Source organism: Molossus molossus, unplaced genomic scaffold, assembly GCF_014108415.1.
Source record: "Molossus molossus isolate mMolMol1 unplaced genomic scaffold, mMolMol1.p scaffold_m16_p_1, whole genome shotgun sequence".
NCBI classification, from domain to species: domain Eukaryota; kingdom Metazoa; phylum Chordata; class Mammalia; order Chiroptera; family Molossidae; genus Molossus; species Molossus molossus.
In genome coordinates, this window is record NW_023425344.1 from 10,764,559 (window position 1) to 10,781,543 (window position 16,985).

Here is a 16,985-nt window from a genome sequence, read left to right on the forward strand (position 1 = left end):
GCCTTAGGAGAGAAGAAATGTCTATTTCAGAATTCCCAGACAGACCCCCTTACCTCTCTGCACCTAATTGGCAGGAATGGGTCATATGCCATCCCTAAACTGATCCCTTTGGCCAAAGTGAAGATGTGAGTTTTGGCCTTGGCCAGAATGACCATACCAGGTTCATGGCAATAACAGGGGGTGTAGAGAACAACCTAAACAGGTTCAAGCCCCACACCTGGAGGTAGGTTCAACTTCCCCTGGAGCAGGTAGGCTATTGGCAGATGGGTAAATTCCTGAAGGTAAATTGGGGTATTCTCAGTAGAAGTAATGGGCAGGGGGGGTACTCTGTAGGCCACGGACTGTGTCCACTGTAACCCCTCCTTTTAAAAATCCCACAGCACTCCCCACAACCCTCAAACCAAAGTCCACGTGCTTTGGCGAGGCATCCAACTGCCTTCACCGTTTGCTTCCCACCTGCCTTTCTGGGCTCACCTCCAGCGACTGCAAGTCCCAATGTCTTTTCTTCCTGGAACTGCTCTTCTCCATGAGCCTGACTCTGCCCAGCCCTTGCCCACGCCATCCTGTGCTTGGAGAGCTTTTCAACACTCAGTAAGAATGGCGGCTCTGGGAGGAAGCCTTTTCTGAGCTCAGCTACCCACCACCAAATGCCACTAGAGAAGGGGGGCTGCAGCTGCAACTCCCCAGTGTTCCCATTGTGGGGCACTGTGGGACTGTCTGCCCAGGTGGCCCTCCTTGGGTCCTTCACCCAGGTGCTGGTCCAGCTCCTGGAAGGTAGGCAGCTCCACTCTAAACCTTACATACTCTCTCAATTTCCAGGCTTTGCCTCGCTAGTCCTTATCACAGATTACATATTCATTTATGCAATTATTTGCTTGGTGCCTATTTCCCCATAAAGATATAAGTTGTGTGGTGGCAGGGACCACGTCTCTTGTTCACCTTGGCACCTATCACAGTATCGGACACATTCCAAGGGTGTAACAAATATCTGTTGAATGCATATAGCATCCGGGTTTTCAAGCTGCCTGAAAACTGCACACACTATTTTTTTTTTTTGCCATCATATGTATTTCATTCATTGAGGAAATAATATTGCTCATAGGAACAGAGAAGAAATCTAGGCTTCACTCCAGACATCTTGTCACCGCTTCGGTTGCTGGAAAAAGGCAAAAACCTCAAGTCATGTGATTTTGTATTTAGAACATGAATTTTCCCTCGGTCGTGCAGAAGAGACGATCCTCTCCTTAATGAAATGCTCTTGTACTAATTTCCATCTGTATGCAAAAGACGTCCTCGGTCTAACACCTGGAGACACTCTCCTCTGCTCTCACACTCATATCTGCAAAGCAGGAGAAGGGAGAAGATTTCTGATTTATTACACATAAACAAAATGAATAAGATAACATTTTATTAGTTAGAAACCATTACAAAAACAGCAATAAAATGAGGCAGCAGAAATGGAAAACGCCCTTATCAATAAATCCTCGGAAGTTTAGGACCCTGGTGCATGCTGTAATGATAAAAAAGATAATTAAAAGGGTAGAATTGCAGAATTGTATCATTTTATCAAGAAGCAGCCTGGTAACAATAAGGAAATATCAGGGCAGTGATGGTCTGTGAATATCTAACCTTCGTGGAAAAGAAAGGTGTTTTGAGATTCAAGTTGTTTTAGCTCATGTGAGAAGAATCCATTTTACAGGTTCTGTCATATTGAAACATGCCAATCCAGGCAAGAAATGGCTCTCCTTTAAAATCTGTATCCTTTTAAGTCTGTTTCTGGTGGTGAGCGGTAAATGGCTTTATCAGATTAGCTAGGTCGAGCCTATCAATAACAGTTGATATTATAACTCAAAGCGGTAGGTGACAAAGACAGTTGTGTTACTTTTTCCTCAAGAGATTCTTGGTATTTCTCCCCTTGACGGAGAATCTTCATTTCCTCCTGGAAAATCCTTATGACACATTGCAAATACTTGTCATATAAAAGCATCCCAGGGAAACACAGAGACTTCAGAGGTTTTTCATTTCCCAGAAAGCCGCAGTCAGTTTTTAGAAAGTAAATTGTGTTCCTACCCTTCCCCTCCCTGCAGGTCAATGCTCCCCTCCCCCATCGGGGTCAGTTTCATAGGCGGCACTGCCTGGGCTTTGTTCTATGCAATAACATTTTCTCCTGGGAGTCTGATCATGCAAAACACTCCCCGCTGAGGGAGTGGAAATTTACCCTGGAGGAAACCTGATCAGAATGTTTAAAGACTTGACTAGCTTGTTCTCCTTAACTCCTCCCAAATTTCTCAGAAAATAATAAGTAAGCCACATATTTAAGGTTTGTTACACCCAGGGATAACAGACACAATGAGATGTGGTCCAATTCAGAAAGAAACCTGAAGCTGAGTGGATTATTTCTGACATTTCTCCTGTTGTCTTCCACCACGATTCTGTTCTCTCTTCCTCCTTCCTATTTTGGTTTATTGTCACTCTGCAGTCATTGGGCTGACCTGACCGATGCATCCACTTTTTTTTTAAACAACTGCCAGATACTTGATAACGTACATTAAGCCAAGTAGCTATTATTTTGCAACATTTTTAGAAACTCAGATGTATTTTCTGTAGTGCAAGTGACATCGATTTACCACTAAAATAATACATGCGTTCATAAATGGCTTAAATCAGAAGAAAGCTTGGTTGTGATTTCTTCATAAAAAGTCTTGAAGCAAGCCCATCTCTGTTACATATACACACATATATGTAATAAAAAGGAATTAATAATGAATATAATGTAGTTTTAATACACATATATGTATACATGTTTGTGCATACATATGCATATATACATTTTTAAAAATATGTTTTTATTGATTTTAAAGAGAGAGAAAGGAAGAAGGAGAGAGAGATAGAAACACTAATGAGAAACATCAATCATCTTCCTCCTGCACACCCCCTACCAGGGATGGAGCCTTCAACAGGGGCATTTGTCCTCAACAGGAATCAAAACAGTGACCTCTTAGTGGATGGGACAGCGTTCAACAAACTGAGCCACACTGGCCGGACTATACATTTTTTTAATCCTCACCCAAGAATATGTTTTTATTGATTTTAGTGGGAGAGGAAAGAAGAGGGGAGGAGAGAGAGAGAAACATCCATGTGAGAGAGAATCATCGATCAGTTTCAATCAGTTGCCTCCCATATGCACCCTCATCAGGATCGAACCTGCAGCCTGGGTATGTGCCCTGACCAGCTATCAAACACATGACCTTTTGGTGCATGGTCGGGGCTCCAACGAACTGAGCCACCCTGGCCAAGAATACATATTTTTTGTTGTTGTTTTGGAAGAATAAAGCTAATGATTATGGAAGGCATGGAAAGTAGCCCAGTCCAAGAACTTTGCTTCTCCTCATTAATATTTACCAAATGATGATGCAGAAAGAATATAACATTTCAGCCAAGGCGGCTCCCATCTGAAATAGGGTCCAGACAGAACTGGCAAGAACTGGCTGACTTGAAACACCATCTTCTGCTTGATGGCCAAGGAGCAGAGGCCTGATGGCCCCTGGACTCGACATTTTGTCATCTTTTCCCACTATGGAGAACATTGTTATCTAGGTTTTCAAAAGTGCACTTATAATACACTTTACTAAATAGTGTGTAGAGTTGCACAATGTATGCCTATATAAAATCCCTGTTAAAAATGTCAAAGTTTGCAAACTGGAAGAATAAGTGAGTGGCTCATTTAATTTATTTTAATCAGTTCTATCAGAAAATGCAATTCTGTTGAAGGGAACCCTTTGCAGAAGCAGAGAGCAATTATGTTTTGCTCACAGAGTACTCTTTTTAAAAAAGACCACGTGTGCAGCATGAAGAAAGCTTGGTGATGTCAATCATCTTGATTCCAAATTCCTTCGGTGCGGCGTTTAAACGGTGCAAAAACTGTAGAAAGCAGAGGCTATTCCTCTGAAGATTCTGCAGCTGTTTTCTGCAATTCTTGAACATTCTTGATATAAATGTGTTTTCAGAGGTACCTGTTGCTAAAAGTAAAAGTTACAGCAGTAATGCTCTTAGCCTTGCTTTCAATAGATATTGTCATATCATATCTTAAAAAGAAGAACTCACCAGAGGCCCCTGGGATGAGCTAAACTTGCACTAAGTTAAGTCAAGGGGTTCCCCCCAATAATTAACATCCCATTATGCAGAAGAGTGGCCTGGAGGTTGAGAAGTCAATGGCAACAGTGCCAAATGGCAGCCTGTTTAAGGGAAATTTATTCCATTGTGACAGATATTGTGGGGAGGCAGGAAAGATAAGTTTGCAACAGGTACTACACTTGCAAACACTCATGTACATGCTTGCTGTCCCTGGAGAGAGCAGAGATCTGTTTGCCCCCTGTTTGGCAGCTTGCATAGGAAGCAAATGCATTTCATGGGTGAAGACAATCATGCTTCCTTTCCACCTAATGCAAGTGGATCAACTTCGAGCTCAGTGTGGAGTTGAAATCTCTCAAGACACGGTGACTTACAACCTGCCCCAATGTGATTAACGAAGACCGTTTATTAAAAATGGGCATGGAGACAGCTTGTGACAGGCAAATCCCTCGAGTTTGTGTGCAAGTTTCCGTTGCTTCATAGACTTCGATTTGGGTCATTTTCTGGTCTGGAACAGGGTAACTTGTGTAGATTTCATTATTGTTAGAAATTCAACCAGCAGGTTGAAACTCTGAACAAATGCTTCAAGTCTCCTAGAAGAAATGAATAACCTGAAAGTTTAGCAATGCTTTCATAACACTGGCACCTCTAGCTCGGATATGGACTGCCCTCCAAAAGTGCATTGGTGAGCTGGTGGTTTGGAATGCAGAATGCATTTTCTGAAATACACTGTTCCATCCATTGTGGCTGGTTTCTTAAGTTAGCAAAAAAAAATCGTATTTAACATAGACGTTACTACTACAGTAGCATTATCTTAAATATATCATTCGACCACTTATGACACTGTTACTGGGGAGCTATACATTTTGGAATGTGGAATTTGGACTAGTGAGAGCAGATACCCCCTCACTACTCCTCTATCACAGTGACCAATTACTGCGCATCAGGAAGGTACAGTAATCTACCTGGATAATAAGAATTTGTTTACTCTTGACAATTCTGCTGCAGAAGGACGGGCATTTTTAAAAATGCTATTAATTCCCCATTTATTTTGTGTTACATGATAAAGTGATAAATGACTATATATCTTACCACTCAGCTGTGCAACCTTGGGCAACTTACTTAGTCTCTGTGTGCCTCAGAGAGTTATTGTGAAAATAAATGAGATCATATTCTGCAGTAGATGCCTGCTCTTTGCCTCATCCAGTTTCCACTCCTCTTCACGCTGTATCCGTGGTTTTCATTGGAGAATTCTCCCTGCACCCAACTCTCATTCAGAAGGTGTGAGGGGGGCTTTGTCCCCATCTCTGGGGCAGGGCCTATGACCTGGGCCTGCCAATCAGAGCTGGCTTCAGATATGACTTCCAGGTGACTGCTTCAAGGCTGAGCCACCTACTTGAGCAGGTCCAGTAAGACCTCACAAGGGTTTTTCCTAGGAATGTTGAGAGAGAAGTACTTGCTTTTCTCTGCTGGGTTTGCATCTGGAAAGATGTAGCTTCAGGAGCACCTGGCAGCCACCTTCGTTTATTCTAGTGCTTCTCCTTGGAGGGGAGGACGGGAGAGTGGGCCTCCTCCCACCGCCCCCACCCCCATCCCTCAGGGGACTTTTGACAATACTGGAAACACTTTTGGTTGTCACAAGTCTGAGAAAGGGGCTTGGGGGGTTGCTATTCTCAGCTAGAGGATAGAGGCCAGGGATGCTGCTGAACATTTCACAGTGCACGGCGTGGCCCCCACAACAAAGCATTTTCTGTCCCTGATGTCAGTCGTGCTGAGGTTGAAAACCCTGCTCTAACTACGCGGTTACACCAAACAGCGTCAAAGAAATGGGGCTGAGAAATGGAGAAAAACACTCCTGGTGAAACTCGAGTCTCGGATGGATGCACTTCTCCCTTGATTTTCTGTCCCTTACCCCCACAAGGACCTGACAAAGTTGGTAGGTGTGGAACGTAAAGCGTGACGTACAGCAGCAGCACAGTGCCTGGTGGTGTTTTCATTCAAGGTTTCCCTCCTGTGAGGCCAGGATGGGGGACTGCGGACACCCACGCGTGTGCTCGGCGCTCGTGGAGGGACGCCCTCGGCAGGAGGATTCCGTTCCAGCCCCTCACCCTCCTCGGCCTCTGCTGCGTGCTTCCCACGTTTCTGGTTCGACTCAAGAAACTGCAGATCCAACAGAGAAGGTCATTTTTGTCCCGAATTTGCAGTTTTCTCTGGTTTCTGTCTCATTTTCAAGAAGCTCATGCATTTGATAGAAGACTGAAAAATAAAAAGAGGGAAAGATTTCTACAAAGTCACTATTTGTTTGTTTTTTAAAGAGACTACAGTCTGTCCATGTAAACCACGATGGCAGTTTAAAAAGTGCTTCATAAGCCGGGTCTCTATGCTCAGTGGACTGAGCGTCATCCCATGGACTGAGAGGTCCCGGTTTGATTCCTGGCAGGGCACAGGCGGGGGATGCGGGCTCCATCCCCGGTAGGGGGTGTGCAGGAGGCAGCCCATCCATGTTTCTCTCTCACACCGATGCTTCCATCTCACTATCCCTTCCTCTCTCTCTAAAAAAAATTTTTTTAAATAAAAATTGCTTCATAAAACAACATTTAGGAGCAAAAGAGTGATTTATATTTTACTTTTCTGTTCTTGTGCTTTTAGAATATATTGGGGAAGTGGACTGGGAGGTATTGTATTCTAAATTTATTGACAAAAAAAAGTTGAAGACCTTTTTCTTTTTTAATTTTGACGTTGCCCTTTTCTCCAAAGGTGGTTGAAATATATATGTATGTATATGTGGAAATTACATCTCTATACCATTGACCAACTAAAAATGATTATTAGCCCAGCAGATGTGGTTCAGTGGTTGAGCTTCGACCCATAAACCAAGAGGTCACTAGTTGAATTACCAGTCAGGGCACATGCCCAGGATGTGGGCCCAATCCCCAGTGGGGGGCACTTAGGAGGTGGCCAATCGATGTTCTCTCTCATCGATGTTTCTATCTATATCTCTCTCTTCCTTCTTCTCTCTCTAAAATCAATAAAGAAAAAAATTTTTTTAATAAAATAAAATAAAAATAATTATTATATTTCATGATTCACAATTCTATAGCTTTAAGGGCATAAGTTTCACAGTCTTTCCTCCCTATTAACAGTTTTGTGCGTTTTCATTCCTTTGTAAGAAATGAATACATTATACAAGAGATATTATATAAATGAGACCATTATTCAAAATGAGGATCTTCTCTACTAACAGCAACACTATTTGTAGCATATAAGACTAAATAAATGTCTCCCATGAGTGACTAAATGCAAAATAAAAAGTAACCACTCAACTTTAATAGTTTAAAAAATGCTATTAAACATAATGGCTTCTTGACATTCAAGGAGCACTATGTTTTAAGTGATCTTCATTTTTTAAGGATGGCTTTATTTTCTTTTTAAATATTGATGGCAAATCAAGCTCTCCAGAGTGAGGAGCCAGAGGAGAAAGCTTTCTTAAGAAAATAAACTCCCATGGACTCTGGAGTTCCGAGGTGCAATTTTTTTATTTTGTTTTTGTTTGGTTTTGTGTTTGTGTTCTCCTGAGGCTATGTAATAACATCACATGAATGAACAACCTGAAAAACTGATGGAGCAATCTTATTTCTCAAGATTTTCTTCAATCCCTGCTGGTATGTACTTCTGACCACATTCCTGCCTTCCTCACTTTAACCTGAAGGGGGAGCTCTAATCTCCCTTTCTCAAGGACACATGAAGAACAAAATGGCCCGGTGGAACCACCATGGAGTGAAATCCACATGATGCCGGCAGAGGAGGGAGAAGGGGGAATGGAGCCTTCCAGGGAAGCAGTGACCTCTTTCTCTCATTCCTCTGCTGATTAGCACTAGAATCAAGCTCTAAGGGAAAAGAGAACAAATAGGAAGTCATGGGCATTCCCATATTTTAGCCTAGAATTATGTGAAGGCCACTTTCAGGGTCTGACTCTTATCCTACTACAATTCTTCAGGTTAAAAGAAGAAAACCTGGCTAGGAATTAGGGTGGGGGTGGAGGGCTGGCATTCCTTGTGCTATATTGCAAGAACTGGTGGTATCTAAGCAGGTAAGGATACAGAGTGAGGAAACACGGGGGCATAGCTCCAAAATCAGTAACATGTTCAGTTGATTCCAAGATGATGCCGTAGCAAAGATCCAAATCTCTGCCTGCTAGACCCTAAGCTCTCTGGGTAGGGCCTGGCTGTCTAATTCCTCAGAGTGTTACCAGTCTCTATGATAGTGCTTGGTACACTGCAGATACACAAGCTATCAACCACTTGCAACAGGAAAACAACATGAAATCGATGCTTGCTTTAAGACTTTAAGCAACTCACCTAGCCTTCCTGGATTTTAGTTTCCTTGCTACAAAAAATGTACGGGATGAAGTAAATGATTTATCTTGTTCCTTATAGCCCTATGAAACTATAAAATACGCCCCTAAGATTTAAGCTTAACAATCACAAAATTTACAGATGAATGTCCAGAGCTATGACAGCCAACTGTTTCTCATCTATATCACTTGAAGTCACAGTTGAGAAAAATAAAAAGATAGGAACTTATTTATCAAATTAAGTATTTTTGTCATGTTGAAGGCCAGAGGAAGGCCCACCCCATACCACATCTAAAGAGATCTTGATTCTGATATCATCCACTGGGGGATGTTACAGCACCATTATGTGTCCAGAATTCTCAGAGTTTCGTTCTTGGCTCACTGTCCATATTTGGTATTGAATAACAGGAAAAAAATTGCCACGCCATAAAAGTCCCACAGAGAACAAGTCCCCTTTGAGTGGCATGGCAGCCAGATGTGCCCAGGTTTCAGAGTCAGATCTACAAGACCATAAACTCCAATAGGATACATGACTTCTCTGAACCACTGTCTCCTCCTTCTGTGCTATGGTAATAGTTTCTGCATCATTGAATGGGGAAGATAAAATAAAATGATGTATGTGACATGTACATCCACAGTTAACACTCAGTGAAAAATAGTCATTGTTATTGTTTAAGGCCCCTTCACTTCTCTAATACATCAAGAAAGACATGATTTAAGGAATAAAAAAGTGGATGATGAGCTCTCTTTGGAAGAAGGAAAACTGGAAGAACAGAGAAAGAGACTAATTTAGAACCAGAAAATCTGAAACACCTCTCCTACTTACAGGATGTATGATCTTGGACAAGTCACTCTCTCTCTTGAACCCAGCTTTTTCTTCTGTAAAACAAGATGCATCTGTGCCCCTAGAGCACTCTGTAAATTCGAAAGTGCTATTTAAATGTTCAGTGCTAGTATCATTCTTACCATGGACAGAGTGGTTCAAGGACACACTGATAACACAGCCTTACAACGTTGTGACACATCTGTCGATAGATGGGAAGCCGTAGCTAAGAATTTGCCATGTTGGCATTCTGGAACTGGAGAGGGAGGTCTTCTTGTTTAAGTCTTTTATGGGGGCAGTCGGGAAGCAAAGGCAGCTGAATTCGATTGCAACCAGTTGTAGGTTCGTCCAGAGCAGTAGTAGCCTCACCAAGATGTGGTAAAAGAAATTATACATGTTTGTATTGCACTATATTCAGAATTGTTTTTGTGATTCAAAGGCATGTTATGTCCATGCACATAGTTTAAAAAGTCACAGAGCAGAAGACAAGAGAACAAAATTCAACAATAGAGAAATTCATCGTGAGCCCCTTAAAACCATCCCACTGAATTGTGGAGTGGAGGAAAGCAAGCTCCTTTGTATACACTGGGTGCATCAGTGTTTACCTCTGAGGTCAGTTAGGAACCTGTCTTCATCAGAGATGTCAATATTGTCACAAACTTTTCAAGAATCCACAAGTCACTATTTACAAACCAATCCTCACTAGCTTTGACAGATACTGACATTCCGTAGCAAACCAGAGTGAGAGGAGGGGTACTTTCAGGGGATGAATGACCAGTTGGGAGGAGTTGATAGTCCACTGGAGGGGCAGTCAAGGGCCATTAAGCCTAGCCAGTCATTAATCTCCAGGAAATGCTCAGAGCCAAGGTTGTTATTGCTATTATAAAGTAAAAATGGAAAGAAAAAAAAGAAGGCACGTATTCTTTTTTTTTTATGGGTGATACAGTTTCAATTGGCACTATTGAGCATTTCTAGAGATTTAATTAAGCAATCAGATTGCTTGAGTGGTCTCACTATTCAGTACCTTTTATAGAGTTCTTTAATGACTATGCATAGAATTATTCTGGATACTTTATGGACCATAGCAAGTGAAGTTTTATGTCTTCCCAGAAATACAGTGAACCTTTCCACTATTTCTCTAGCTTAAACAAAGGTTCTTGCTGCCACTGTTGTTGTTGTTTTGAGGTAGGGAAGGTTAGGTTTGTGTGTAGAAAAGTATAGCCAAAAAAATTAGAGTGAAGATAATTTACTTAAAAAACATTTGCCTTTGCTTCATCATAATTCATTCCCGTGAATGAAATCCCAAATGTAGTAGCAGTGTCTAGTAAAACAACAAGAGGCAGCACACTTAATGCTGTATTCATTCATTCATTTTCTAGGGCATAGGGATGTCAACAATATTTTTGGGATGGAGGATAGAGCAATGAACAATTCATAAGATTCACACCCATGCATGGAGCAGCATAGCATAGTGGTTATGGGGACTGATTTTGGAGCTGACTACTGGGTGCAAATCTTCACATATTCACTCACCAGCTCTGAGACCTTGGGCAACTTACTTAACCTCTCTGTGCCTCAATCTTTTCACTTTAAAATGTCATTAAAATGGGTTTTTTTCTTTTCGAATTTTGTAAAGATTAAGTGGGTAAATACACATGAAAGCACTTAGCACAATGCACAGCATGTAATAAGAACAATATGGGCATTAACTGTGATTATTACATTCTTGTGCACAGACACAAGTCAATATGCAAGGGAACACATCAATCAATAGGTGTTTGCAATATTCACAAGTGGTATGTAGAAACGAAGTGATGCAATGTGATGGGAGGGAGGGTGAGTTTATGGGGAAGTTTTTCTCTGAGAGGTGACATATTGCTTAGCCCTGAATTATTAGGGCCTCTCATATGAGAACTGGGAGAGAATCATTTCCAGCAGAAGACATTCCAAATGCAAAAGGCCACGAAATGGGATCATGTTTGTTGTACTTGAGATATAAGAAGACCAAGGTGGCTGGAACGTGGTGAGAAAGTGGGGAGCGGGGCGCATGAACCCGAGTGTCAGGGACCGTAGAGGGCTGTGTAAACCAAACCAAGGAAGAAAATCTAACTAGGTACAAATGATCATCTGTAATTTCCATAATACCTTTCTAAATATGTATAATTACTAGACTGGCAAAAATTTAGATATAAACATTCTGAACTCAGTTGGGGTTTGTATTTTGTTTTAAATACAGTGCAAACCATTGCAATAGGAGAAGGGATTTTATGTCTGATCATCAAATGTTGTGTGTTTGGAAGCTATGAAGCGAATACACTGAGTGGGGAGAGATGCTGTGTATTGGTTCACAATGATTTCAAAGCTATCGTTTCTAGTTTAAGTGACGTTGTTTTGACCTAAGGGTGAACTTGTTTACATTGGTGAGGCTGTGTCAGAAGGATGTCATCAAAATGGTTTTGTTTATCGATAGGAACATCTGGGTAATGGACATTCACATTTTAAATAGAAAGGATTTGTGAGGATCTACGAAGATTGTTCAGTCTGGGCAAGGCTACTCTTTGCTGATCTAAATAGTTCTCCGAAGACCTTGGGGTGTTAGCTCCCTGTGTCAAGGCTACTCTTCGCCAGCAGCGGTGAAGACCACAAAGCAGTATCCTGCAGGGGATCCCTGTGTCCACCAACACTGGCACCGTCCCTCTGCTAGCATCGTGCTCTAGCAGCAAAGATTTTGTTTTGCACTGACAGCTGGACATTGGCTCTTGGTTGGCTGAGCCAGCTCTTCTGAGAATTAACTCATTGGAAGCTACACCTCAACTAAATTTGGACTTTAGTTCTCTCATCTCCCCTTTGCCAGGAACAATAGTCTGATTAATCTATCATTGGTTTGGAGTACCTTATTTCCTCATTGGCTTATTAAGAGACATTATCCTGGATGCTACTGGCTTGTGAAATATTTTTATTAGAAATTATAATTCTTATAGTGAACCTGTGTTCAATAAATTATTGGCAAAGCCCTGGCTGGTTTGGCTCAGCGGTTAGAGCGTCGGCCTAAGGTCCAGAGAGACCTGGGTTCAGTTCCTGCTAAGGGCATGTACCTCGGTTGTGGTTTGTCCCCGGCCCTGGTTGGGTTGTGCGGGTGGCAGCCACTCGATGTGTCCCTTTCATGTTGATGTCTCTCTCTCTCTCTCTCTTCCTCACTCTCTCTTCCACTGTATCTGAACAAAAGATGGAAAAGATGTCCTCGGGTGAGGATAAAAATAAAAATTATTGGCAAAGACAGTCTCAATCTCTGAGCATGATTTGCTGTTGGTAAAACAGGGTGTTAGAGAAGGAGGGAAAGGGGGCATTGGTAGAACCAGTTCAAACTTGTGGATTATGTGATACTGACCAATTCAATACATTTCAACTCAATTGGCTTATCTCATATTTACTGAATGCCTGCTGTGTCTGAAGTCCTTTGATGGGTGGGTAAAATACAAAGTGAAATAAAATAGGTCCCTGCACTAAAAGGGCGTAGTTTCAGTGGGGAGACCGACAATAAGAGTAATACATAGTTTTATAAGTCCTGGTGATATGTTCTCTCTACCAAAAAAAAAATCAAATCTACTGGAGCTGAGGAGGTTCAAAAAGGCTTCAGAAAGGAAGTAACACTAGGTGTGAACCTTGACATACAAATAGGTGGCAATGTACCTTTTTATCAGAAGCTGCAGGGTGAAGAGGGATATCGAGATGAATTCACCTGTTTAGTTGGGAACTGTAGGTTGAGTGCAGTCAAGACTTGGGTTATGTGGACAGTGTGAACAAGGAGTCAGCCAGAGAGGTGGGCACAGGTCAGGTCCTAGAGTCATGAGTACTCCACTAGGGTGTGTGTTCTGCATTCTTTTGGGCTTAACACGAACCTTGGGTAGTTAGTTATTAAAAGAAATCTAGTTTAGAAAGATTATTCTTGGCAGCCTGCATAACAGATTAGAAAGGGAAGACTGGCAGAGGGAATAAAGGGAATAGTTCATGAAAGTGAAAACTAGGGCAGTAGTTGTGGGGGGAAAGAAATGGAAATGGAGCAAAAAAAATTTTAAAAGAAGAGAATCAAGTGGACTTAATCTGCAACTGGATCTGCAAGGAATCTCACTGACCCTGCATGTAAATATTCTCTGAATGAATGAAAGAATGAATGAGTAATTATCTCTAAGTTTTATCACTTGCACAGATGGATAGGTGATCTTGACAATGATCAAGTCTTGTGAAAAATCAAGAAAAGTGGATGATATATAAATCCTACCCTCAACTGCTGCTTATTATCTTTTGAGTTTCTGAAGGGATCCAAAATCATAACAGAGATATTGATGTCAAAGCCGTAAGAAGAACAGTTAGCTCTGGAAGTGGATACAGACTACACAGACTCAGGAAAACTTCTTCAGCCTGAACAAGACAGAGAACCTTCTTTCCCTAAACTTCTCTCTAATTTCTTCTTGTGTTTTTTATCATTTAGGAAAGGGCGATCCTATAAGAGCATCACTTCTCATACACAAAGAGGCTCCAGCCACTGCCATATTGCCTCCCCAGATGGTTGGAAGAAGTTGTGGGTTGAATTGTGTCTCCCCACAATTTATATGTTGGGGTTCTAATTCCTAGTACCTCAAAATGTAATCGCACTTGCAAATAGGGTCCTTGTAGATATAATTAGTTAAAGCAAAGTCATGCTACAGCATGGTGGCCCCCTACTCCAATATGACCAGTGTCCTTATAAAAGGGGGCGATATGAACACAGAGACAATGTTGGGAAACTGATGTGAAGAGACACAGGCAGAAGATGTCTACATAAAAGCCAAAGAGAGGAGTCTGGAACAGGTCTTTCTTACACCTTGATTTTGGACAGCTAGCCTCCAGAACTGTGAGATAATACATTTCTTTTGGTTTATTCACCCAGTTTGTGGCATTTTGTTATGGCAGCCCCAAAAAACTAATACTAATAGAAGGATCAGCTTAAAACCCAGACAGCAAGCCCGGCCACTGTGACTCAGTGGACTGAGCGTCGTCCCACGGACTGAGCTGTCTAGATTCAATTCCAGGTTGGGGCACATGCCCGAGTTGAGGGCTTGATCCTCAGCAGGCAGCCGATGGATGTTTCTCTTTCACATCGATGTTTCTATCTCTCTCCCTTCCTCTCTCTCTCAAAAAAAAAAAAATCAATAAAAATATATTGAATAAATCAATAAAAATAGAAGCCCAGACAGCGGTGTAGGGGATGATAGCTAAGTAAAGAGACATAAACCCAGTTCTCCCCTGTTCTCTTGGTTCCAGGTAGGAAAAGCTTTCAAAACAAAGACCATCCCAATGAGGAACTAGGGCACATTAGAGCACCTTTGAACCTGACCTACCTATAATGAGATTACTAACAATGTGATTTGTTATTAATATTACATAATTATACTATTCTAGGGCATTTCCTGGAGCAGAAGGAGGTGAGAAAGAGGCCTGGCCAAATGGTTGAGGGAGACGCATGAGTTTCCTTAGTTAACAACAAATAACTTGGGCAAGTTTTGAAGGAAAAATACCCTCTCCTTCTCAGTTTCCTCATCTGTGAAATGAATGAGTTGTCGTGTGTGAGTTCTGTTTCTGGGACCCTAACTCTTCATGATTCATATTTTAATAAAAACAAGATTCACAGTATTCCCAGAAAAATCTGTCCACATACAAAATTTTATCTGTTGATTTCTACTTGATATGCGCCTTTATGAATATACTGGGCCACAAATGCACAACTGTGTGACTATCAGGTTTAGATTTGAATAATCCTAACTGATAAAGACTGCCACTGTCATGTACAAAAAGGATAAACACATCTGCAGGCTCATATGTAATTATAACGTGCTCTAGTCTTCTGAGCAATCAAAGTGAGAATCCACCTCATGAACGAGCAATTCTTTGGGGGCACCTCCAGTGGGATGCGCTCAGCTCAGTGTCCTGCATGAGCAGGTGCTCAGCACACATTATTAGTGGTCAAAAGAACTCTGTCTTCTGGGCTTCTGCAGAGTTTTGCTTGAATCTCTGTTAAAGGCTGATATCCATTCTGCCTGGTAATAAAATGAGTTGTCTTCCCGTGTCTAGTCGAGTGTAAGATTAAGGAATGAGGCTATGCAGAAACAATCTTTGCTCCTTCACAGAACCTTGCGGCACAACTGACTGTTGAGAAAGTCTTTCTTAATAAAATAGAAGAGCTCAGTGGGGTCATCCCTGGAATGCTATGGGGCAGCAGGACCCTGGGAGAGACCAAGTTCTGCACCAATCACCTCATCCCTCCCGGCGGTCATTTCCCTGTGCCTGAGAACACTTGCTGAAGGGTCTGAGGTCTCAGAAGGGGACTAAAGCTCGGGATAGCTGTTGATCAGAGCCCTATATTTGCTATTCTTGGAGAGAAAGGGGGAAAGGAGGGCGAGTATTGTTGCTATTACCCTTGGATATCTTTTGCCAGATCAAAGGCAGCCTTTGCTTTAATGAGAGGTTTCAGGTTTCTGCTTTATTAGGAGGCAACAGTGGAGTCCAGAGGCAACATGACACAGCACTAGGAATCAAAAGGGTCTCATTTTGCCTCAGCTATGCCGTTAAATGACCTTGGGAAAGTCACTTCTCCTCCCAGGGCCTTGCTTTGTACTTCTCTAAAATGAGGAAAGTGAACCGATCAGAGGTCTTCCATCTCTCCTTGAGCTGCAGAATCCTGAATATATGCCTTTGACACAACGGGGGACTCTCAGGTTGAATTGCTGGGTCCCCAGTTCTCCCCTCCTTGGGCCACCCCCTCAGGCCCCAAACAATCAGGGTTCCAAGTAAGGGAGTTGAGTCCCAGGACTCATAGCATTTCCAACGTACCTTCAGGCGCATTGATGACAACAAGCCCCTTGTTTATATAAATGCACACAATTTGCAAAGTGCTTTCACAAACCGTTTCATTTAATCTAGCATCTGATCATTTTAAGTAAGAAATCCAAAGTGAGAAGCAGTTACATTTCCAGCTTTCTATGCCTCAGAGTGTGGACAGTCCAGAAGGTTTGGTGGCCAACATGTTCTGAAAAAAGCAAGATACATTTATTAAAATCCTCCAGCCAGCCTGGGTGTCAGGGCTTTATAAATGTTCTAACAAACTCACTGTTCTGCTCTTGTTTCTTACTAATGTAAAAATAGATGCCATTTTTTAACATTACCATGCAAATTGGATCAGAGATCAATAGGCTAGATAAATACGGTAATAGCAGCCAATACATAGTCTAGACAAAGTTAACTCTAGGAGATCACATTTTCATATTTTAAGATAACTTTCTTTTATCATGTAGTGATATATGTTCATAATAGAAAGACTAAAGATAAAATTAGCAAGAAGTATTCACTGATAATTTCCCCAAAAGGAGATAATTACTGTCCGTATGTGAATACATACGTTTCTGTCTTTTTGCAAAATATATATGCTTTAATTAAATTGAAACTGTACACACACTCTTTAATCTGCTTTTCTTATCCAACAATATATGACTGTCACTCCGGGTCAAGGAGTACATTTCAACAATACCACTGTTTTCTAATAGAAATATGATTTTATGTCATACAGACAGTCATTATGTATTTAAATAATCACCAATTATTGGAAATAGCAGTTATTTCCAGTGTTTGCCAACTGGAATGCGT